The 25,003-nt window shown below is 40.9% G+C and overlaps 1 pseudogene; it reads right to left on the reverse strand.

The window, feature by feature from the left end:
• Nucleotides 1-2,767: 2,767 nt before the first annotated feature.
• Nucleotides 2,768-12,422, reverse strand: LOC148037509 (putative vacuolar membrane protein YML018C; annotated as a pseudogene).
• Between the last annotated feature and the right edge of the window lie 12,581 nt (nt 12,423-25,003).

Genomic DNA, 25,003 nt, shown 5'->3' on the forward strand with positions numbered 1-25,003 from the left:
CCTTGGCATCCAAGCGTCCTCCTATGATCAAACTAATCCATGGAGAGACCTCTCATGGCGGGTTCAGTCCACATTCCCATCACGGTTATTTAGAATCCCTTGGATAGGGTTGGCGGCCTGCTGGGGATGGCTTGGCACGCCCTTCAAGGAATTTAATCGGATTCTTTATATAAGAATCTTATGAAAGATTTAGTCAAACAATCCTTTCACAAACAGTGCTCCTAAAGTTACAAGCACAAACAACAATGTGGGTGAGTGCTCAGAACACCTGCAAAGGTGGAGTTTCTTTTTGAACACTTAGAATTCAGCCTTCGGATTTTACTTGCCTTGTCAACTGCAATGGCCACTGTGGGGGTAGGAAATACCCTCGTTTCATCCCTCATTCTTACGTGATAAGAACGAAAATTTACGCAATTGGTCTTACATCCAATTAGTAGCACCCATTAGTTTTCGGATGGTAAATTTTTCCTAGGTTCTATAGCTCGTGGGTTGGGTTTTCGGCAAGATCTTAGATAATCCAATCTAAGCTCTTCAAGGATCATTTGAGGGTGGCTCCACTCTCTTGAGAATTCGTTACGAGTTCAATTCCCATGCAGCCTCCATTGTAATGCTTTCCGATCTATCTTGTGGTTGAATTCTTGGTTTGTTATCGAAAGGATGACCTAACAAATTTTCCTCTTACAAGCTGGCTTTAGTACAAGTTACGATGAAGACCACATCCTATGTACATTACAATCAAAATTATATCTATGATATCAAGAGATTTAACAACCTTGAGAGCAAATGCTTTCTATGTAATGTGCGATCCTTTATGCTTAATATGGAGATGCAAGCTTCCTTTTCTAAACATGCCTTGAGATGCCATTCCTACAATAAATCAATTCTAGAATTTTTCTAGGGATGCATCTTACAACCACAAGGTATTGGCACATACACCTAAGAGTGCGAGAGTGGGACTTTATGAGTTCAAAGACAAAGATTTTTATCTCTTCCTATGCGTTATTTAGACATATATCCTAGGGAGGTAGCTGGTTGATAAAGCCCGTCGAGGTAGGTATCGTTGACAAAGGATAGTCACTCAACTCACGGGCACTCAAAAGGATGATAAAATAGTCACTAACCCCATGACGCACATTACTCAATGAATAAGCATGAAATCCCATAACTCACGACCGGTGTAGAACTGAACAAGGGAAAACTGATTTGGAGGGAGTATGCCAGTGTGCGCAATTGATGGTGCATTCATGCGTTCCACCTATCTGGCATAGGTGCAAGGAGGAAGGCCAGGGAGCCATGTAGTGCAGTGCACAGAACAGAGTGGCGTGTCCTGTGACGATGGCAAAGACCCATCCCATGGGTACATAGGGAAACAGAAATGTACCTGATGCCAATGGTCGTAACATCCCTCAATCCTCACCTCTCAATAATTGATTGAAGAAACACCAGTCACACTCAATCCACCCTCTGTCTCACTCTCTATTGAAAGATCTAGGAGGGCAACCCGTTCCTGAAACCCATTGATGTAATCCTCACTATCACTTGTGCAGAGGTTGTATGTCTTGTGCACATTTGATGGTGCAATTGTGCATCCCGCCCTGTGTCGACATACAGTGCAAGAAGGAAGGTCAGGGAACCGTACGGTGCAGTGCATAGGAATAGATCGTGCATCGTGCATTGAGAGGCCCATCCCGTGCATGTAACACTCAAGTCACACATCTCACCTCTCTCGTGATTTGAAGGGAAATAATATAAAAATGATGTTGAGTGTTCTTGTTCGGTGAGAACTCATAATTCTGAAATATCACATTTTTATGAAGAAATAAATGAGGAAAAATTAGATTTCTCATCTAAAAAATTAGAAAAAATACATTTTACGTCTATAAGTGTATGACAAGGATGGAGCATAAGGATCAAGCCTTAGTGAAGCCTTGTTTCCATGTTATAGTGTGTTTTCATCAAATTTTACATGAAAAACTACAAAAAATAAACCCTACACCTACCCAATGAATGCAAAACCTAACCGGTAGGAGGGAAGAGGGATTATGAAAGTGAGTAGTTGTTGTTGAAAATGTTTTAAATTTTGATTTTTTTGATTATGCATAGCATACAAGCTGATCACTATTTAAATTTAAGAGAGACTAGTAGCACAAGGAAACTCGGTGCTAGTCTCTAGCAGCGCCACAATTATGAGTAGCTTGGAAATCATTAAAGGATTGGTTTTGCACCTCACATGGCTGGTTTTTTTATCATTAAATGCTTGAGAACGAGGTGTGTTGTCCACAATTGCATTATGCATTTTACATGGTAACTCTTGGATGCATTGCAATTGCTTGCCAATTACATGAACTACATCGAGTTGTGAGGAAACCTAAGCTATTGGGGGCAAGCTTGCTAAGGAAAGATCAAATCTCTTGGATCATTCAAAGTATATAGGAGTGGAGACTATTTTTATGTGCTTTATATTAGAGCAATGCATTGAGGGGCCAATCCTCTCAGTGTAAGAGAGATGCAGTGGGGCCACGGCATTCAGCTAGAGGGGTGCCTCCTTTATGTTTGGGTTACGTGGTATATTATACCAAGATGTATGGGATCTCCCTCTAAGGAGTTAGAAAGGGGAATCATTGGACTACGTTCTATTACAAACCCAATATGTACATTAGCGAGGGCAGTGTGGCCCTTAGACACTCCTGGCTGCGAGGCCATGTGGGTTTGTCTTGTGAGTGTTATAGAGGCCCAACTAGTGCCTATAGCTAGTGTCGGGCCCGTTTTAGGTTTCGACAGTGACTTGGAATAAAACAAGTCCATTGAACAATCCAAGGAAATAAAAAAATAACATTGTACTTGCTTTCTCTTCTCCACTTGTTTTGTCTGGAAGTTTCTTATGGATCAGTGTTGTGTACACTATATAGAAAACAGCTGATACAAGGCAGAGTAAGTCACCCCACGCTAGATTAGTAGCTATGCTGCTACTTGCCTCTAAATCTAATAGGCTCACAACTATTGTCCCTACCATACAAAGAAGCACACTCCATAGCTTTACCCATGTGAACTTCACTTGCATAAATTTCAGGGATATGAGGAATGTGAACAGACTGGAAGTTGAACTTAAGATTGTATTGGAGGTTATTGTTGTGTACTTGAGAGATAAAATTGAATGTGAACTGTGCAAGGAACCAAAAGGGGCATATAAACAAGCTAGCGCAGGCGATTTCTTTCCTTGTTCACATTCGCGGGGATGCATAAGGCTATGAGGCCTCTTCTGTGACAGTCAATTTTTCGTAACCAGCATCAACATGTTCTGCCATGCTGACCATATTATCAACTGAATTAGACTTCTCAACATCCCCATCTTTTGCCCTTGTTAAAACACCTTGCTCTTTTTCAATCCCATCCTCTAGAAGGTTTCGGTTTTTGATCCCACACCTTCCGGTGTATAGACTGGCATGCTGAGATCAGTGTAATGGTGTTGCCATAGCCGACCAAATAGCGGCTACAAGATTTGGCTTGCTAAAACAATAGGTAAGTATACAAGAAAGAGCATGTTACTGATGTAGGTGACTAGAAAGGGAGAGACTTTGCTATCAATGACCAATTGGAAAATGAAGCTAGCCACAATCTAGATGACATGGATCTAGAAGCTCCATCTGAGGTATGTCCTGTTGCCTATGGATCTAGAAGCTCCAACTAAGGTATGTCTTGATGGCTATGGCTGCCATGGAAGCTAGCCACAATCTAGATGACATAGATTTAGAAGTTCCAACTGAGATATGTCCTGCTGGCTATGGCTGCTATGGAAGCTAGCCACAATCTAGATGACATAGATCTAGAAGCTCCAACTAAGGTATGTCCTGCTAGCTATGGCTGCCATGGAAGGTCAAGTGGGAATAGAGGTGGAAACTAAGGTCATGAGCTAACAATGAGCTGACCAAAAGTAAAGAGGAGCTAGGAGAGTAGAGAAGGGAGGTAAGCCATGCCCAGCATGGCTCTGATACCATGTTGAAATGCATGGATCTAGAGTATAGCTATGGTGGATGGAACACAAAGACAATGTTCATAATGACATAGATTAGAGAGACCAACTGTTACTCAAGTGAATTAGGTCACAAGATGGAAGCTTGGACTCCCTTCCCTCATTCTTGTCTTGTACCAATCTTTTCACTACACAAAGGAAAGGACAACTGGATCCACAGATTCCTTCTTCCTTGCAAATAGTACTTTCTGGATCTATGCTTCCACATCTAGTTTCTATTGTTTAGAATGCTTTGGAGACTTCCACGGCTTCATGTCTTCAAACCATTTATACGGGAGTGTATACTCCATTGCAAGACAAGGTGGATTATTTGACTAGTCAACTTAGCAAAGCTCTTGTAGATTAAGCTTCTGAAAAGACTGCTTTGAGTGATATCCATGCACAAATGACTGTAGCTATAGTTTTTATGGATTCATGGTAGGCCATGATTAGAGAGTTAGAAGCTAAGGTTGCCACTTTAGAGGAAGCAAATGTGTCGTTAACCAAAGAGAAGAATGCCACCCTTGAGGAAATGATTGAATCAACTCACAAGCTTGGTATTCTCAAGAGACTGTAGAGTCGCAAAAGAATTTATTGATGAACTTAATTAGAAAATTGCCTCTCTTTTTGTTCCTCCTCTAGCCACCATGATGTCTTCTTTGTTGTCTAAGGAAGAATTAGATCATTTGCAACAAAAGGTTAAACTATGTGATAGATTTTTTGCCAAAGTCGAGTGCCTTCAGCAGTGTATGAATTGTGTCCAACAAGATTTTGTCCATTATGCTAAATTGGTGTCACCCCCATCATCCTTTTGGATTCAATATCAATAGCAACACTTTGCTTTGTATATCTCCTTGACTAATTTGTATTTAGAACCTCTAGAGGATGGGTGGCATAATATGTGGTCAGCAAATTTACTCAAAGCAATATTTGACAGATTTGTTGATGACTTGATCTTTCATGAAGATCAACTATTCTCTTTTATGTATCTCCAAGGAGATCTACATATCCGTGAATGAGGAGGATATAAAATTTATGAAGGAGATGTGATTTTGCAAGTATTCATGTATGTCCATTTAGCTAAAATGATTTTGTTTGATGACCTAAAGGCTTATCATCAACATACATTATGGTGTAAAGGCTATACTTAGCATCCACCTTTGAAGGATGATGTTTTGGAACCTTGCTAGCTTTAGTTTTGTATGAACTTCATTAACTTCATTGTAGCTAGGAGAAAGTTGCGTGTTGCATAGTCGTCATGCAAAAATTTCATTCATCAGGAGCCGTATTTAGGAAAGGTTGCATGGTTTATCAAAGCATGAGATTCTAAAGTGTAGATAACAAGGTAGTAGGCATGATTATTTGATGTAAGTCCTAGTAGGTCCTAGGAAAGTTAGTATCCAGATTATAATGTATTTTTACTTTACCAAGGAAAGATAGAGTTATTGTGAACTATGTGATGCGTAGAAGCAATGAATCACATGTTTACATGTATTGTGGTAGTTGCAACTATTTTTCTCCTTTAGATCTAGCTTATTATCTCTAGGAAAGGTTCATCCTTGTCGCAAGACAAGTATATTGAATTGTCTAAATCACCTAACCCACAAGGGATTCATATAGGCATGATTCAGTCGACATGATAAATATCCCAAGTGCTAACTAGGGTTTAGCGCATTAAGGATTCAACCTAGTTTTGCACTTGTTGCCAAGTCAAAACCCTCAAACCCAAAGATCATACCCACATTCACGAACTGTTGAGTCAATTGGACGGGCTTGCAAGAAACGATCTAGGGTTTCTACCCTAAGGATCACTCGTTCAAATGATGAAACTCGAATTGAGTTGGAACCCCTAGGACCAAACGTTGTCGGTCTAGTGTAATTAGGAATGGGTTGGGTAAAAAGACACCCTAAACCCTGCTTCTCGTCTGAAGATAATTCCGATACCAGAAAACGCCGTTCAATGGGTGAAATGATCCCATGAAATAGATGCGACACTTGTGCAATAAGTTGCAACGTTGCATAGACTTGTTGTTTGTTCACAAGAGAGTTTTTCCATTTCTTGAAATAAGGTTGGTAAGTTCTTACGCAAGTTTAACTTGCAAGAGAATGAGTAGTCATCCTGTTACATCACCTGTCTTGGGGAAAAATTGCCAAGTAAAGGGAAGTTAGGTATTTGCTTGGAAGCAAATGATCAATCAATAAATTAAAGCGACATGGTCGCCAGGATTTACTGTTAATAAAACCTAAGGTATTGGTTAAGTTGGGTTAACAGGGTATGGCCCTAACCCAAGGACAAAAGGGTGAACAAATAAACCCTTGGGGATCTTGCCAAGTCGCAATTAATCCCGGATCGAACGCTGGATGCATTCAGAAAGAAGGATTCACTCCTTGACAGTTGGCCAAATAAACGACCACTGGAATTGATTGTGCTTGTAACAGTTTAGAAAGCATTGTTTGCATTGTTTGCTCAAAGAACTAAAGGATGATATTAGTGGACACGTTACAGTTGGTATCAGAGCAGACCAACAACAGAATTGTTTTTATGAGATCTCAATAAAATGAAGTAAAGAAATTGTTGCTGTCCAAACATTTCCTCATCTTCAATACTGTCTTGCAGAACTATGAAGCGTGGAACAAGTTTTTGGTGTTCCGGGTCATGTTTATGACTGCAATGCATTCTCCGCATTATAGACAAAGAGTTGGAATGATGAACATCCTGGAGCAGATTTATAATCCATCACCTTTATATATAGAACGAAGATGGACTAGGTCTTCAGGAATCTACTACATAGCTGCCCACCGGTTCGCTTATCTACAGACCAACCTGAAGAGGATCAAGTGGTTGGAAGACTTGAAAGTCGTGAAGCTGTTCATTTTTGTGGAAGCTCACGTAAATTTGACTTTGCATATTCAAGGTCGGAGGGTTGAATTGAACTCATATGTATATGAGGAAGTAACCCATGTAATCCCAGCCGACAGGATTAAGGTGTTGGGCCGCCATGAGAAGTATGGATTCCAGCGAAAAGGATATCTTGAACTTCCAATGAATTATCGATTCCTAAAGATCCATGACCCAAAACCCTACTATTACACAGTTCCTGTAGACAAATGCAATAAAACGTTGTTCTCCCCAAACTGAATGTAATGATTGGATTATCATCACACGAGATGTTATATAAGGCTACGCCCATGTAAATATAAATAAGGACTTCATTTATCAATATCCGACTGTGCATCAGAGTTGTTAAAAAGTTAAGTAGCTTCATGATTTACGAGATAGCTGATCTAAAGATAAGCTAACGTCAATTATCATGTAATAACGTTAAGAAAACTTTTATCCAGGCACAACCCCAGGTACAGGTTCCAAATTCGCCCCCTACATCAAGTACTGCTGTGATCCAGGAGAAGAAGTTCCTCCTCAAGCAGATAAAGCCACTCGAGTTTGACGGGAGAGGCAGATTCGTCCAGTCTGATGCTGAAATTTGGATTGAATCTATGGAGGATTACTTTGAAGCAGCTGGTACTGCGCCTACCAATCAGGCCATGCTCGCCAAATTAAAACTCATCGGCGAAGCTAGACTATGGTGGAAACAATGGTGCAGGGATCAAGGGACTTCAGAGGGGTCCGTCACCTGGGAGAAGTTAAAGAAAGCCGTGCAGGGGAGATATTTGCCACCTGCATATCGTACACAAAAAATGAATGAATTCTACGAGCTAAAACAGCTAGGACTCACCCTTGACGCATACTACTCTAAATTTGTCTCACTCTTAAAGTATGCGCCACAGATGGACATGACGCAGCAGGTGTCCAAATTTTGCGCAGGCTTAAATCCACCCGTAAATACCCGTCTCGAATCTATGCGTCCGTTAGATCTTCAGGATGCACTCATTCGAGCGGCACCTATAATTCAGGAAGTGCAAGCTAGACCAAGGGGTAACAAAAATTGGTCCTATAGCGACCCGAACAGAGGAACATTCAGACCCCAAGTGAAGAGAGTCCAAGGTCACAATCAGGGACAAAGGAAGAAAGCAAGGACAAATAACGTCAACAACTTTGTTCCTACTCAAAGTAATGGCCGAAACCTCCGATGTTTCCACTGCAACGAACGCGGTCACTTCAAAAGGCAATGTCCCAAGCTCAGCGAGGGACATCGTCAAGGTGTAGGCCGCGGTCAAGGAGCCGCCACCCGTGGAAGAGGAAGAACTGCCTGCATTACCAATAGGCAAAGATGCGAAGCAGAAGAAGAGGAAGATCCGACTATGGAGGCAGAATTTGAAAGAGCGACAGTCCATGCCGCTTTACACAAGAAGGGGCCGAATCGTCAGTTCTCGGTGATTCAAACACCGTCAGACTATCAAGGTAAAGGTTTCAAAACCTTGATTGATTGTGGCAGTACACATTCCTTTATCTCACCAGCATGTGCAAAAAAAATTAGGAATAGCCACAGTAGAAGCACCTACCTTACTTGTGGAATTGGCAAACGGTCGTGAGGTAACTTGTACCAGGCAAACTGCTAAGGAAGAATTCTTTCTGGGAGGAAAGAAAACCTCAGTCAAATTCAGAGTCATGAATTTAGGTATCCATGAGTGTCTACTCGGGATAGATTGGCTTAAGCCTAATGACGCCCACATCCACTGTGGAAAGGGTCAAGTTTCCTTTCGAAACTCTGAAAGGGAGTTTGTTACAACTCAAGGTGAGGCAGGAGTGCCAAGAATCCAGTTAGCCAAAGTATTGCGGATCATAAAAGGAGTTAGAAAAGGATTACCTGTTTACCTGATCAAACTCAACAAGTTAGATCAAAAGCAAGAGTCTCATGAGGGACCCTCTTGGCTAAAGGAATACGCTGACATATTCCCTGAGGAATTGACCGAACTTCCGCCTCCAAGAGAAGTTGATCATGAAATAAGGCTAGTGCCTGGAGCTGCGCCAATTGCAAAGAGACCTTATAGAATGTCCATACCGGAAGCTATTGAGTTGAAGGAACAACTCAAGCAACTGTTAGATCAGGGTTACATTCCGCCTAGCAACTCACCATGGGGAGCTCCAGTACTATTCCAGAAAAAGAAAGATGGGACACTTCGACTATGTATTGATTACCGTGGTTTGAATCAATCAACAGTCAAGAACAAGTATCCTATTCCTAGAATAGATGAACTTCTGGATCGCCTTCAAGGTGCAAAGATCTTCTCCAAAATTGATCTCAGATCAGGTTACTATCAATAAGGATCAAGGAAGAAGATATTCCAAAAACGGCCTTCAATACAAGATATGGGCACTTTGAGTTCTTGGTTATGTCATTCGGGCTTACAAATGCACCTGCCACCTTCAATAGATTAATGCAGGATATTTTTAGACCATATCTTGATGATTTCGTGCTTGTCTTCTTCGATGACACTTTAGTCTATTCTAAACAGGAAGAAGATCATGAACCTCAACTACGGATTGTTCTTGAGACAATGAGGTCTCATAAGCTGTATGCAAAAATGAAGAAGTGTGCATTCTTCAAGCGTTAGATTGAATATCTAGGATTCATAGTATCATCAGAAGGAATATCAGTAGACCCAGCCAAAGTCAGGGATGTGCTTGAATGGCCAATACCAATATCCATTAAAGAAATACGTAGCTTTCTTGGCTTGACAGGATGGTATAGGGTCTTTATCAAAAACTATGCTTTGATTGCAGCACCTCTTACAGACTTACTAAAGAAGCAGACTTCTATTACATGGTCAACTCCCAAACAAAATAGCTTTGACCAATTGAAGCAATGTTTGGTATCGGCACCTATTCTAAAACTTCCTGACCTCAATAAGGAGTTCGAGGTAGTAACTGATGCCAGCATTCTTGCATTGGGGTGTGTACTTATGCAGGAAGGTCATCCAGTAGCATACTCTTCAAGGAAATTGAAGAGTCATGAAAAGAATTATGCCACGCATGATCTGGAATTATTAGCTGTCATCCATGCTTTAAAGCTTTGGAGACACTACTTGTTGGGTAACAAGTTTACTCTAGTAACCAATCATAAGAGTCTCAAATGGATTTTTACCCAGAACGAGCTCAACATGAGGCAACGGCGGTGGATTGAAGTATTGGAGGAGTATGATTTTGAAATCAAGTACCGACCAGGGAAAGAGAATGTAGTTGCCGATGCACTCAGTCGCAAGGCATTCCTAAATTCCCTAATCTTGCAGAATCCATCAACGGCCAGATCTTTGACTACAAAGGTATCTATGCCAAGCAACCCTATACTCGAACTAGCTAGAGAGGAAGCATGCCATGATTTGGCCTACCAAACAATGATAAAATAAATATCTACCAAGGATCAGAATCTGAAGTTACAGGCCAAGTATCAGGAATTTCCAATTGATAATGGACTTGTCTACTACAGAACAAGGCTGTGTATACCAACAAGCCAGTCACTTAAGCAGAAGATATTATGGGAAGCTCATGATTCCCCTTTCGCAGGACATCCTGGCTATGCAAAAACTCTTAATGCAGTTAGGAAGAGCTACCATTGGGAGAGGCTCAAAGGTGACGTTCTTAAATATGTCACTGAATGTTTGTCTTGCCAATGTATCAAGGCTGAACATGTCATGATGCCAGGAAAATTGCAACCACTTGACATTCCCCAAATGAAATGGGAATTCATCAGTATGGATTTTGTTGTGGGCTTACCCCAAGTCCAAGGAGGATACAATTCCATTATGGTTGTAGTTGACATGCTTACTAAGGTTGCACACCTGATTCCAGTAAAGACAAACTATAAAGCCTCCGACATTGCAAGATTGTTTATCAAGGAGATATTCAAGCTACATGGGTTACCTAGAAGAATCATTAGCGATCGAGATTCTCTCTTCACTTCACACTTCTGGAGAGCTATCTTTGAAGCTATTGGGACTCAACTCTGTTTTAGCACCGCCTACCATCCCCAAATGGATGGACAAACAGAGCGAGCGAATCAAATCATTGAGGATATGCTTAGGGCATACTGCTGTCGAGAGTCGAAGAGGTGGATTCAATACTTGCCGTTAGTAGAATTTGCCTACAATGCTTCTTACCAGCAGAGCATTCAAATGACCCCTTTCCAGGCATTGTATGGTCATGATTGTCGAAGTCCCCTAAACTTTTATGATCCAACCCTAAGAGTTGAAGCTTCAAGACAAATGTTGGAGGACATGGATGACCAAATAAGGTCAATAAGACAAGACATACAAGCAGCCAAGGATAGACAAAAGGCATATGCAGATTTGAAACATCAAGAGAGGGTCTTCGGAGAAGGAGACATGGTCTTCATTCGTGTACGCCCTAAAAGGAGTTCTCTATCTCTAGGAGAATGCAAGAAGCTAAGTCCAAGGTATTGTGGGCCGTATAAAATCCTCAAATGCCTGGGACCCAATGCTTATAAATTGCAACTTCCTGATAACCTAAAAGTTCACAATGTATTCCATATTAGTCTCTTAAAAAAATATGTACCCAACCCTAATCATGTACTTGATGACCAACAAATTGTAATGCCTAGTCAAGGAGTCCTTGAACTAAGACCGGATAAGATTTTAGATGTTAGGGAGAGACAGCTAAGATCTAGAACCTTGAAAGAATGCCTCGTCCAGTGGAAAGATTATCCCGAAGAGGATGCTACCTAGATAGATGAAAGCTCTCTCAACCATCAATATCCCCAGTTTATCTCGAGATGAGGACATCTCGATTCTTCTAAGGGGGAGAGAATGTAATATTCCCACTCGTGAATATTGACTTCCCGCACACTGCGTAAACCTCGTGCAAAGGTTATCTTTCATATTGGAATTGCCACAGTGTAATCTGTGACCTGCACGCGAGAAATTGAGACCTCCGCATTGGCAAAGCAAGCCCGAGGGTTCAAATCCACAAATCACACGTAAACACCCTCTTGGGAGGGGCAAAATGGATATTATTAAAGCAATTTTTTTAAATATTTATCCCTTTCCCCCAGCCGATGCACGGCTGGAGGAGAGGGAGTGTGGGGGGATGGGCTTGGTGGAGGTGGGGCTGCATGAGGAGGGGGGAAGCCATGCAGTGGCCACGTGGTGGAGCTCATCTCTTTCCCCCCCTTGTCCTATAAATACACCCTCTAAGGTGTGAAGGGAGGATGGGGGGACAAACGGCTGCTGCCATTGCCGTGCTGGGAAGGAAAAAAGAAGGTTGCGTGGAGAGTGAGAGGGAAGCTGCTGTCATCGACATCGTGGAGAGAGATCAAAGGACGATGCCGTGCTGAGGGAGAGGAGTGAGAGAGCAAGCTGCCATCGCCCCCATCCTGCTCGGCTTGCTCAGAAGAGGAAGTACGTCCTCCACGACATTCTCCCCGGCCTCCAAGAACTCCCCCATCGCTGGTAGCAACGCACTGACATCGCCTCTATCCTGCTCGGTTGAAGGCACCATCGCATTACTGCTGTCGGCCGTGGCTCCACATGCCCAACAAGTCAATTTCCCCCCCCCCCCCCCCCCCCCCCCATTCGACATCATCCTTCCTTTCCTAATTCCCCTCAATCATTTCCTTTGACCCCACGTGGTTTCGTGGGGAGCAAAAGCTTCCTAGAAGCTTTTGGAAGCTTCTAAAGTACAAGGCCTAAGGCCTTGTGCACACGGGTTCCACCTCGGGGGTTAAAAACCTTCCCTTAAAGCCCATTTCCACAGCTTCTAAGGGATAAGGCTTTGGCCTTGTTCCTGCGGCCTTCTCGGGTTTAAGACCGAGCTCATTAAGCTCTATTCCCATAGCTTCCTTGTAAAACTCCAAGTCTCGTAAGTCCTTGTAAAGCCTCCATTTTCGCAGCTCCATCCATAAGAGCCCCATTTCCGCAAACAAAGCTCAAATCCCATAAGCCCAAATCCCTTAAGCCCAATTCTCACAAGCCCTGGCCTTTTAAAGATCCGAAGTTCGGTGAAGGTATCTCTTGTGTACGAGGGAGAAGGGCAAGATCTTGAGGCTGCTTACCAAGGCTGAGGAGATTCACGGATCACGTAGGGGCAAAGGCTAACCGGAAGTCCATAATTGTGTAAGGGAAAAGGCAAACCGGAAGTCCGTAATCACGCCTACGATGGCCCCCAAGAAGTCGCAAGGCGCGCCTGCGGGAGGTTCTTCTCCTAGCATTCACGTGGACATCTCCTCGAGCCCACAAACCCAGGTTTTTACTATTGTGATTCCATACAAAACTAAGGCATTAAGCATGATAACTTCATGGATTAGGAAGCACCCGTGCATGTTCAAATTCACCTAGCCTAGTTAAATGCAATTGGGAAAATTGATATTTTCAATGCAATAAACGCAAATTGTCTATCCATCTTACGACCTTAATAGTATGTTGCCTTGTCGTACTTTTCAAAGTGACGAGCCTAGAACACCTGTTGCCTATCATTATAAGGTTGGAATTGTTAAAGTGCACCGTTGACTAGACATGGAAAGATTAAGCGTATGTTGCATTTTTAGGCAACATCTTCCTTGTAATGATTCATGAGGGAAAGTTAACACCCATAAGATGTTATCCGAAAAGAAATAGAAGAGCACGAAATTGATCTTATGGACTTGCAAGTGGCATGTAAAATGGAATAAGTTAACACTAGCTTTAGTTTTGTATGAACTTCATTAACTTCATTGTAGCTAGGAGAAAGTTGCGTGTTGCATAGTCGTCATGCAAAAATTTCATTCATCAGGAGCCGTATTTAGGAAAGGTTGCATGGTTTATCAAAGCATGAGATTCTAAAGTGTAGATAACAAGGTAGTAGGCATGATTATTTGATGTAAGTCCTAGTAGGTCCTAGGAAAGTTAGTATCCAGATTATAATGTATTTTTACTTTACCAAGGAAAGATAGAGTTATTGTGAACTATGTGATGCGTAGAAGCAATGAATCGCATGTTTACATGTATTGTGGTAGTTGCAACTATTTTTCTCCTTTAGATCTAGTTTATTATCTCTAGGAAAGGTTCATCCTTGTCGCAAGACAAGTATATTGAATTGTCTAAATCACCTAACCCACAAGGGATTCATATAGGCATGATTCAGTCGATATGATAAATATCCCAAGTGCTAACTAGGGTTTAGCGCGTTAAGGATTCGACCTAGTTTTGCACTTGTTGCCAAGTCAAAACCCTCAAACCCAAAGATCATACCCACATTCACGAAATGTTGAGTCAATTGGACGGGCTTGCAAGAAACGATCTAGGGTTTCTACCCTAAGGATCACTCGTTCAAATGATGAAACTCGAATTGAGTTGGAACCCCTAGGACCAAACGTTGTCGGTCTAGTGTAATTAGGAATGGGTTGGGTAAAAAGACACCCTAAACCCTGCTTCTCGTCTGAAGATAATTCCCATACCAGAAAACGCCGTTCAATGGGTGAAATGATCCCATGAAATAGATGCGACACTTGTGCAATAAGTTGCAACGTTGCATAGACTTGTTGTTTGTTCACAAGAGAGTTTTGCCATTTCTTGAAATAAGGTTGGTAAGTTCTTGCGCAAGTTTAACTTGCAAGAGAATGAGTAGTCATCCTGTTACATCACCTGTCTTGGGGAAAAATTGCCAAGTAAAGGGAAGTTAGGTATTTGCTTGGAAGCAAATGATCAATCAATAAATTAAAGCGACATGGTCGCCAGGATTTACTGTTAATAAAACCTAAGGTATTGGTTAAGTTGGGTTAACAGGGTATGGCCCTAACCCAAGGACAAAAGGGTGAACAAATAAACCCTTGGGGATCTTGCCAAGTCGCAATTAATCCCGGATCGAATGCTGGATGCATTCGGAAAGAAGGATTCACTCCTTGACAGTTGGCCAAATAAACGACCACTGGAATTGATTGTGCTTGTAACAGTTTAGAAAGCACTGTTTGCATTGTTTGCTCAAAGAACTAAAGGATGATTCTAGTGGACACGTTACAGTATACGCACATTGTTTATTAAAATAAACTAAGCAATGGGGGCATTACATTCTTCCCTCCTTAAAGAAATCGAGATGTCCTCATCTCGAGAGAATTTGGGGGTATTCTTTCATAAGGGTTACCTCATTGATCCAAGTGGCATCCTCTTGAGGATAATCCTTCCATTGGATGAGATATTCTCTAAGAGTTCTATTCCTAAGGATTCTTTCTTTTACACCCAAGATTCTATCAAGTTGAAGTTCAAGTAAACGTTGGCTCGGTATTACAACTTGCTGATCATCAAGAATATGATCAAGATTAGGTACATAGGGCTTCAAGAGACTGACATGGAATACATTATGAACTTTTCAGGTTTCAGGGAGTTGCAGCTTATAAGCATTTGGTCCAAGAGCCTTTATGACTTTGTAAGGTCCACAATATCTTGGGCTTAGCTTCTTGAATTTTCCCAAGGATAAGGAACTCCTCTTTGGGCTTACACGGATAAAAACCTTGTCCCCTTCTTGAAAGATTCGCTCTTTTCTCCCTAGGTCAGCATAGGCTTTCTGCCAATCCTTGGCAGCTTGTATGTCTTGTTTGATGGTTTTGACTTGTTCCTCCATTTCTGCAAGCATCTTTTTAGAAGCTTCAACTTTCAAGGTAGGGTCAGAGAAGTTTAGCAAGGTTAGGCATTCTTGCCCATATAGAGCTTGAAATGGGGTCATTTGGATGCTCTGATGATAGGACGCATTGTAAGAAAATTCCACCAAAGGTAGATATTGTATCCACTGTCTAGGTTCTTTGCAACAATATACCCTAAGTATGTCTTCAATGACCTGATTTACACGCTCTATCTGTCCATTAGTTTGAGGGTGATAAGCTGTACTAAAACAAAGCTATGTACCGAGAGCTTCAAATAATCCCTTCCAAAAATGTAAAGTGAATAGAGAATTACAATTACTGATAATTCTCTTTGGTAGTCCATGAAGTCTAAAGATTTCTTTAACAAATAACCTAGTAATTTCTGAGGCTTTGTAGCTAGTTTTGACCAGAATAAGGTGGGTAACCTTAGTCAGCATGTCCACAATTACCATGATCGAGTTGTATCCACCTTGAACTGAGGGTAATCCAACTACAAAGTGCATACTAATGAATTCCCATTTCATCTGAGGAATATCAAGTGGTTGTAGCTTTCCTGGCAGCTTAACTCGTTCGGCTTTTTTTTGTTGACACTATGGTTAGTTACCAGTGAGAATTTTTTCCTGAGTAGACAATGTCTCCATAACTTAAGAGCATGGATAATTGCAAGTAATTCCAAGTCATGAGTAGCATAATTTCTCTGGCGAGTCTTCAATTTTTTGGAGGAATATGCTACTGGATGTCCTTCCTGCATGAGTACACATCCCAAGGCAAGAGAGCTTGCATCGGTCACCACTTTGCATTCTTTGCTAAGATTGGGTAGTTTGAGGATCTGAGCTATGACTAAACTTAGCTTGAGCCTATCAAAGCTAGATGGTTCAACTTGTGTCCATTTAATGGCAATCTACTTCTTGAGTAGGTCGGTGAGGGGTGCAACAATCAAGGCATAATTCTTGATAAAAACCAGATGCCATCCTGTTAAACCCAAAAAGCTATAAACTTTACTTACAGTGGTTGGAGGCGGCCAGTCTTGTACATCCTTGACCTTGGCCGGGACCCACTGAAATTCCCTCTGCTGAAACTATAAACCCTAAATACTCGATTTCCTTTTTGAAGAACGCACACTTCTTCTTCTTAGCATACAACTTGTGAGTCGCCATTGTCTCAAGAACTACCCGTAGTTATGACTCGTGACTTCCTTCATCCTTGGAATATGTTAAGATATTGTCAAAGAATACAAGGACGAAATCATCAAGATAAGGTCTGAATATATCTTGCATTAATTTGTTGAAGGTAGCGGGGGTGTTGGTTAATCCAAATGACATTACGATAAATTCGTAATGACCGTACCTTGTGCTAAAAGCGGTTTTTGGGATATCTTCTTGCTTGATTTTGATTTGATAATACCCTAATTTGAGATCAATCTTGGAGAAAATCTTCGCTCCTTATAGTTGATCAAGTAGTTCGTTGATCCTTGGAATCGGATACTTATTTTTTATTATTACCTGATTTAGCCCTCGATAATCAATGCAAAGATGGAGAGTCCCATCCTTCTTTTTCTTAAATAACACCGGAGCTCCCCAGGGTGAGTTACTGGGTCTAATGTATCCCTGATCTAAGAGATGTTTGAGTTGTTCCTTTAGTTCTATGGCTTCTAGAATGGACATTCGAGATGGTCATTTTGCAACTGGTGTAACTCCTGGTACTAGCTTGATTTTGTGGTCGACTTCTCTTTGTGGTGAAAGTTCAATTAATTCTTCAAGGAATATGTCAACATATTCCTTAAGCCACGACGGTTCATGTTCGACTTCTTTATCTTGTCCAATTTTATTTAATTTGATTAGGTATACAGGTGAGCCTTTTCTTAAACCTTTAGCAATTCGAGAAGCTTTCGCTAATTGAATCTTCGGTTTTCTTGCTTCTCCTTGTGTGGTCACTTGTTTTCCTATAAGATTCAAGAATGTGACTTGGCCCTTTTCAGAATGAATATGAGTGTCATTGGGAATTAACCAGTCCATTCCTAATAGGCACTCATAGGTTTCTAGGTTCATCACTCTGAATTTCATGTTGGTTTGATTGCCACCCAGATTAAACTCCACCTTACTTGTTTTTTTATATTGAGGAAACTTCTTTTCCATTAGCTAACTCAACTATCAGCCCAGGTGCACACATTGTGTCTATGCCTAGTTTTCTAGGACACCTTAGTGATATGAATGAATGTGTGCTTCCACAATCGATCAAAATTTTAAAGGGTTTATTGTTATAGGTTGATGGTGTTTGAATCACTAAGAATTGTCGATTTGGTCTGCGTGAATTCTCGCTCTCTCCATGTCGATTTCCAAGGTGGGACCTTTGCGGTATTCTACTTCCTTGAGGGTTATGCCATAAAATCTTCCTCTAGTTGTGGCTATCCGGCTCTGGTTGTTACAAAACTTGCTTTGGCGTTCATTCTGTCCGAGTTTTGGGCATCGCCTTTGGATGTGGCCAGATTCATTACAATAATAGCACGTGAAAGTGTCTTTATTACCACTAGTAAAGTTCTCCACCACTGACATCTTAGCCTTTTTGCTATTAGTAGATTGGAATTGACCTTGGGCTCTTTTTGCATAGCCCCTAGTTATATTTCTGTTTTGAAACTTAATATTCCAAGGCTTATCATTTCTTGGTTTGGACTGGAGTTCCTGTACAATCGGTCTTGCTCTTATCAATGCATCTTGGAGGTCAAATGGACACATTGATTCAAGCCATGTGTTCAAGGGATCATCTAATCCGTGGGTGGCAAAACTTGGATACTTACTGCGCAATGTCCATAGATGGTGCATACTTGAGAAGTGTTACAAACTTTGAGTAATAGGCTTCCAGTGTCATTCCAAGTTGCTTTAGACCAAAGAATTCATTCATCTTTTGTGTGCGGTATGCTGGCGGAAGATACCTGCCTCGCACTGCATTCTTTAATATGTCCCAATTAACAGATGCTTTGGAGATTCCTTGATTTTTACACCATTTTTTCCACCAAATTCGGGCATATTCTCTTAGCTTTAACTTACCGATCATTGCTTGATTAGCTGAGGTAATTCCAATAGCAATGAAATAATCTTCCATGGGCTCAACCCATATTTATGCTTCAATCTCGATATTTTTGCCTTGGCCAGGAAAAATACTCATATCTCAGGCCACAATACCAAGTTTCTGATTTCTTTTCACTCTGATACCACTTGTAACATACCCGCCTTTGATTACGTGACGAGTAACATTTTAGTAGTCCCCCACAGTTTACCTTCCAGCCCGTCGCCACCCGTACTCTAACCAGAATGATCAGATTTTGTTCGGCTGGTTAACCCTAGGTCTAACCCACAAGGGAAGCGTCCTGCTGTTACCCATGGAGGACCGACCTGAGGTTCCTAATTGATCTAACAGTCACCTATCAACAACTAACTCACATCTGGAGGTGTCCTTCGAGAGGCTTCTTGTCCGGAAGGAGCAACTGCCATTACCCTTGGTTCATTTGGTTCATGGAGTACAACGCTTTTTTCTACTAGCGGACTACGGATTTATGAAATCCCTCACAATGCTCTAGCACATCCGTCGTACCTTTCCCCTAAGACAATTTACAGTTCATGTTTTGAGACTAAACCCTAGGTAAGTCAGCGAATCGGCCCTTCCTAGAGTTTGTTTTTGGGGAAACCTCTCGGCTAACCAAGACCACCATGCCATAGGACTGGACTCGTCGCGAATCCATCCACCCGCTTTGCTCTATAGAAGTTCTTAGTTATCTAATTACCTACCACATTACGTGAAACATATAAAAACAACTTTATTAATTAATATCCTTTTATGCACAGTTGTTCGTTTACATAATTTACTCACGGACATACAATCAGAATAAATCAAATTCATTGATTATATTTCATAATGTGTGTTCTCCTGCCCATACAAGATAAATATTACAATTTCACGTGCTGCCTCATCCGGTGCATCTGCACGTCATGTGCTGCCTCATCCGGCACATCTGCACGTCACCAAGATCAAATCCACCTATAGCTAGCGTTTATAGGTATCCCAAGTAAAACTCGAGCCATACAGGGGACCCAGTAGTTCCTAGGTGCGAAAAAGGATTTACTAGCTAGAGCCCCCCTGGCATCTTTCCACCTCCTACTTAATATGATCCCTGCTGGGAGACCTCTCGCCATCGGAGCCGGTCCATGCTTCCGTGACAGTAAAAACAACCCCTCTTGGTATGGGGATTCAACACCTATCCTTAGGGGAGGTATAGGGCTCCTCAATTCTTATCTCTTCCAATTCTTAATCCAATCAAGATCTAATCTAGAATATCACAAACAAGATTGATGTATACAAGTAGCAAAAGTGAGGATTTTCGTAAATCGTGTTATTTTTGTCCATCTTTTGTCTGGTACGACTTATTCCCTTCAAAATAAGTCACAGTATATATTTGGATTCATCTAAGGTGGGAAATAAGTTATCTAAACATGATATTAGAGCTTTCAAACTATTCTAGTAAACCAGTTCGGCTTCCTATAAATCATATAGAGATTCTGCAGTTTTTTCTTTTCCGTGTGTGGACGTGAAACATAAATCAATTTTCTTTGGAATGTATACACACATTGTTTATTAAAATAAAATAAGTAATGGGGGGCATTACAACAAAGATCTGTGTTTTTTTTTCTCTCACAACATGTTCATTTTTCTTCAATATCAAAAGTTACTACTAGCTCTTTTAGAGGTGCTTTACATTCACATTTATTATCTTCTATCATTGGAGCCATCTTCACCATCACCATTCTGTTATACAAAGGACTATCTTTTGCTCTCTTCACTATTCTCTATCTTCATTTGGTGCCTTCTTTGATATTTCGTTTATGAAGAGGATTGTATTTTACTCCCATGACATAACACACTCCTTCTACAAGAGCTTCCACCTTCATAAGTTAGGATCATGCATTTATCTTGAATCATTTTATCAAATCTAGAATCTATTGGTTCACCCCTTAGCACTAGTCTTTTAGACATGGACACTTCGGGCCTATTGTATTAGTATATACATAATTCATTATTTCACATTCATTTTGTAAGCTTTTAAGTCAATTAAATTTTAGGGTTTTTTGTACACTTTGTTTTCTCCATTGCAAAGGTTATTGCTTCTTTGCAAGCCTCTCCTAAAGGGTTGTTGATTTTGCAAAGGTAGCTAGATAGGAACTCATGAGCAGTTGGGAATAAGGGAGTCTAATGAAATCTTGTAGGTCAAATGTATTGAGCAAGTTAGGAATAAGGGAGTGTAATGAAATCCTGTAAGTCAAATGTATTGAGATAGAATTCATCTTGCATGACTAAATGATGACATAATTCATCCCATTTAATTTGGTGAATGAAGAGATTGGGTAGGATAGGGGCACCTACCCTTGCAATGCAAGAAGAGGGAGATGAGGATGAGATCTCTTAGAAGAGAGGGGAAGGGAACATGCAAAAAGATGGCAAATAGGAGGGATAGTCTAATTATGGTTTACATCTTGAACCGCATAAATCTTGGCATTAGCACTCCTGAACATGACAATATTTGTGATTATCCTCACAATCTTGGTAATCTTCATGGCACTCCTCATGATCTTGATTTAGTTCTTGATCCACAACACGATCCTACCAGCCCTAATGGTCGAATGTATTGAATCCCTTGAAATTGTGAAAATGAAAGCCACAGAATCCTACTAGTCATAATGGTCTAGCATATTGAATCTTTTGATGATAAATTGCTATGAAAGGTCCATCATTTGAATCCTTGACAAAGCTTCCACATGACCAATTAAACATAAGATGAGAAGAGGACTAAATAGAGAGAAAACTTGGCATGTTGCAGAGATGGCAGTATGTTGGAGCGTTTCTATACCACAGCGCACTTTGCAAAATATACTATGTGAGTGTGCAATATGCAAGCAATGAAGGGAAAATAGAGAGAAGAAATAGTATGTGTTGAAGAAAATCAAACTCAAATATAATTGAGATGACTAGGAGAAATGTTGATACAATAACCATGCATGTGCACTTGGCATGTCAAGGCATTAGACTTCAAAAGGCAAGAAACACAAAAATCTCACAAAAGAGAGAGGAGAGAAAATGATGGTTGGAATTGCGACAATAGTAGGAAGAGGCTGGATGTATGCCATGCAGAGGACAAGTAATGATTGCCACATAAGTAGAAAAAAGAAATATATTTGCTAAAAATATTTTGAAATAGGATTATTGACCATAAAATGTGCCAAGTGTTGTAAATAGAATGCCATGTGGATCAAAAAGTGGCAATCTACTGCCGATATACATGGCTTGGAAACTACTAGTAGTGGAAAATGCTACTCGTGCAAGAAATATATCACCTGAGGCTAGAATATTTATGAAAAGTAAAACAAAGATGGCACCTTTTGTAGAAGAGTAAGAAGAAGGGCATGTGACGATGTTAAAGAGGATGCAAGAAGTGAGAACATCATATTAGAGAATTTGGGAATTTTCCAAGTCCCAATTTCAAATAAAGTGATAAATATTTGATCACATGGCTAAATCTTGATCCATATTTGAAAATGGGATTTGGGAAGGTAGCTTATATAGTATTTAGGGTAGACTCCACCTTTAAGTAAGACAACAAGATTTGACCATGTGGTCAAATAATAAAGGTATTGGGGGTTCCCAAAGTGCATGGAAATTTTCAAATTCCCTAATATAGTGTTTGAGGGACATGATAGAGAAACCTTGATGTCAATATGATGTGCCTATAGTGAAGGCAACTATCAAGAGGGAAGGATAGATGGATAAGGATTTTACAAGAGTGGCAATCGGGGATCCTTCAAGGTTGGCTACACACAACAAGAAACTTACATATTATTTTGTTCTTTGGTGATTATCATGCTATGTACAAGTATGCAATAATTGCTATGGTGATTATCATACTATGGAAGAGTACAATAGAAGGACATTGATAAATTATGAGGGGAAGTATGGGAGGAAGCATAGGTTGGTCGCATGCATCGACAAGTTGTTGTCTCGTGGGGATGAGGTATGTGTCAAGATTGTGAGAGAGAAGGAAGGAGTCTCACTTGTAGCTTTCTCACTTACACAATGGGGGAATACACACAAAGCTGGAGTCTGAAAACAAATTTCCTCTTCTTACTTGTGTAAGCCAAAAGAACTCTCATACAAAGAAATAGAAGAACCCTATATATGGGTCTCAAACCAAACTCAACTAACTAAGGTGGCATACTAACTGAACCATGAACTAGAGTAGATAAGGATAGATGTCATCTAGCTATTATTCATGGGCAGTGTACCAATTGCATCTGCAACTAATAAGTCGGTGACATAAATGCACAACTGTCATCCTGGCATATCACGAGTGGAGCTCGATATCTCAACACTCCCCCTCGAGCTCAATCCCAATTCCTGCACACCAAGCAGGTCTTTGAACTTGCGCAGCTTCTCTGTGCACCCAATGCCTTTGTATAAATGTCAGCTACCTGATCCTCTGTGCTGACATAAACTAGATCAATAAGACCTAGTAAAACCCTCTCCTGCACATAGTGATAATGCACCTCAATGTGCTTTGTTCTAGCATGATATACTAGGTTATTTGCCAAGTGTATACTGCTCATGTTGTCACAATAAATGACAGCTGGCCCATCTGTAAGCTGATGCATATCATAAAGTAGCTTATGCAACCAAGCTACCTCACATGCAGCCATTGCTGCACCCCTGTACTCAGCCTCTGTGCTCGACAAGGCAATTGTAGGCTATTTCTTGCTGCTCCAAGTGACTGCAGCACTCCTAAAAGAGAACACATATCCACTGGTAGATCCTCTATCAAAAATACTACCAACCCAATCAGCATCAGTGTATCCGTGCAACTGTATTTGAACCCCAGTCTCATAAAATAGTTCATACTACAATGTGGACTTCACATACCTGAGTATGCGTCTAGCCACATCCAAATGCGGTTTCCTTGGAGCCTACATAAACTGACTTACCAATCCAACAACATAGCTCAAATCTGGCCTGGTAATAGTCATATAAATCAAACTTCCTACTATGCGTCTGTACATAGTAGGGTCTTCGAGAAGCTCACCTGCATCTACGCTCAACTTCACATTCTGCTCCAAAGCAACTGAAATAGGCTTACAGCCTGTCATCCCATATTTGGACAGCATGTCCAATCCATACTGCCTCTGTAAGAGCCATATCCCACTTGATGATCTTATCACCTCAATGCCCAAGAAATAACGCAGCTCTCCCAAATCCTTCATCTCAAACTTCTGCTTTAGTAGCATTTTCACATGAAGGATATCTTCATCACTATCACCTGTGATAATCAAAACATCAACATAAATGACAAGCAGCATAATACATTTCTCTATTTTTCTCACATAAAGTGAGAAATCTACCTTGGAAATCTGAAAGCCAATAGTGACAAGATACTATCCTATCTTGTCAGACCATGCTCTAGGTGCTAGCTTCAAGCCATACAAGGCTTTCTTCAATCTACAAACAAACTCAGGATGAATAGCATGCACATAACCTGGTGGCTGCTCCATATAGACCTCTTCTTGCAAATCACCATACAAAAAGGCATTCTTTACATCCATCTGATGTAAAGACCATCCCTTTGATGCAGCCATAGCAATGACTGCTCTTACGGTTGCCATCCTTGCAACCGGACTGAATGTTTCTTCATAATCAATTCCATATGTTTGTGCATACCCCTTGACTACTAATCTTGCCTTGTATCTGTTCACAGAACCATCTGCATTGTGCTTCACCTTATAAACCCACTTACAACCAATTACATTCTTATCTTTAGGCAAAGGTACCGATTCCCATGTAGCATTTTCTTCCAAGGCATCCATTTCTTCATCCATGGCTTTCTCCCATTTTTCTTTTCCCATGACTTGCTCAAAAGAAGTGGGTTCTGGTTCCTGTATCACTTTGACTATATAGGCATAGTGAATGGCTTTAAATCCATCATATTGCAGCCTATCCACAGGATACCTAGCTCTAGTAGACCTGCGCAAAGTAGGCTCACTTCTAGGTGCTCTCAAAACATCCCTGGTCTTCCTTACTCCATGTGTAACAACAGAAGGAATACCCAACTCATCATCAATGCTCTGTTCTGAGCCACTGGATTCACCATCCACATAAGAGTAACCTACATCCACATCAAACATGGGCTGATCTATCTTCTCTTTTCCTTTTCGTGATACCTGCATACCACTATCTACATTGCTTTGAGAAGATTCCCCTGATCTCAATCTGCCTGTCCATGGCAAAGAATGTGAACCACTACTAGAGAACACTCCAGGTCCACTAATATCTTGTGACTGCTGCTGTGAATTCTGTGCAGCATTACCATTTTGTGCATCTACATTATCAATCACATTTACTGGTTTATACTAGCTACTCATCTCATAAAAAACAACATCTC

The sequence above is a fragment of the Lygodium microphyllum genome, chromosome 4 (assembly GCF_053477565.2).
Source record: "Lygodium microphyllum isolate KBCC chromosome 4, Lygodium_microphyllum_v1.1.10, whole genome shotgun sequence".
Taxonomy (NCBI): domain Eukaryota; kingdom Viridiplantae; phylum Streptophyta; class Polypodiopsida; order Schizaeales; family Lygodiaceae; genus Lygodium; species Lygodium microphyllum.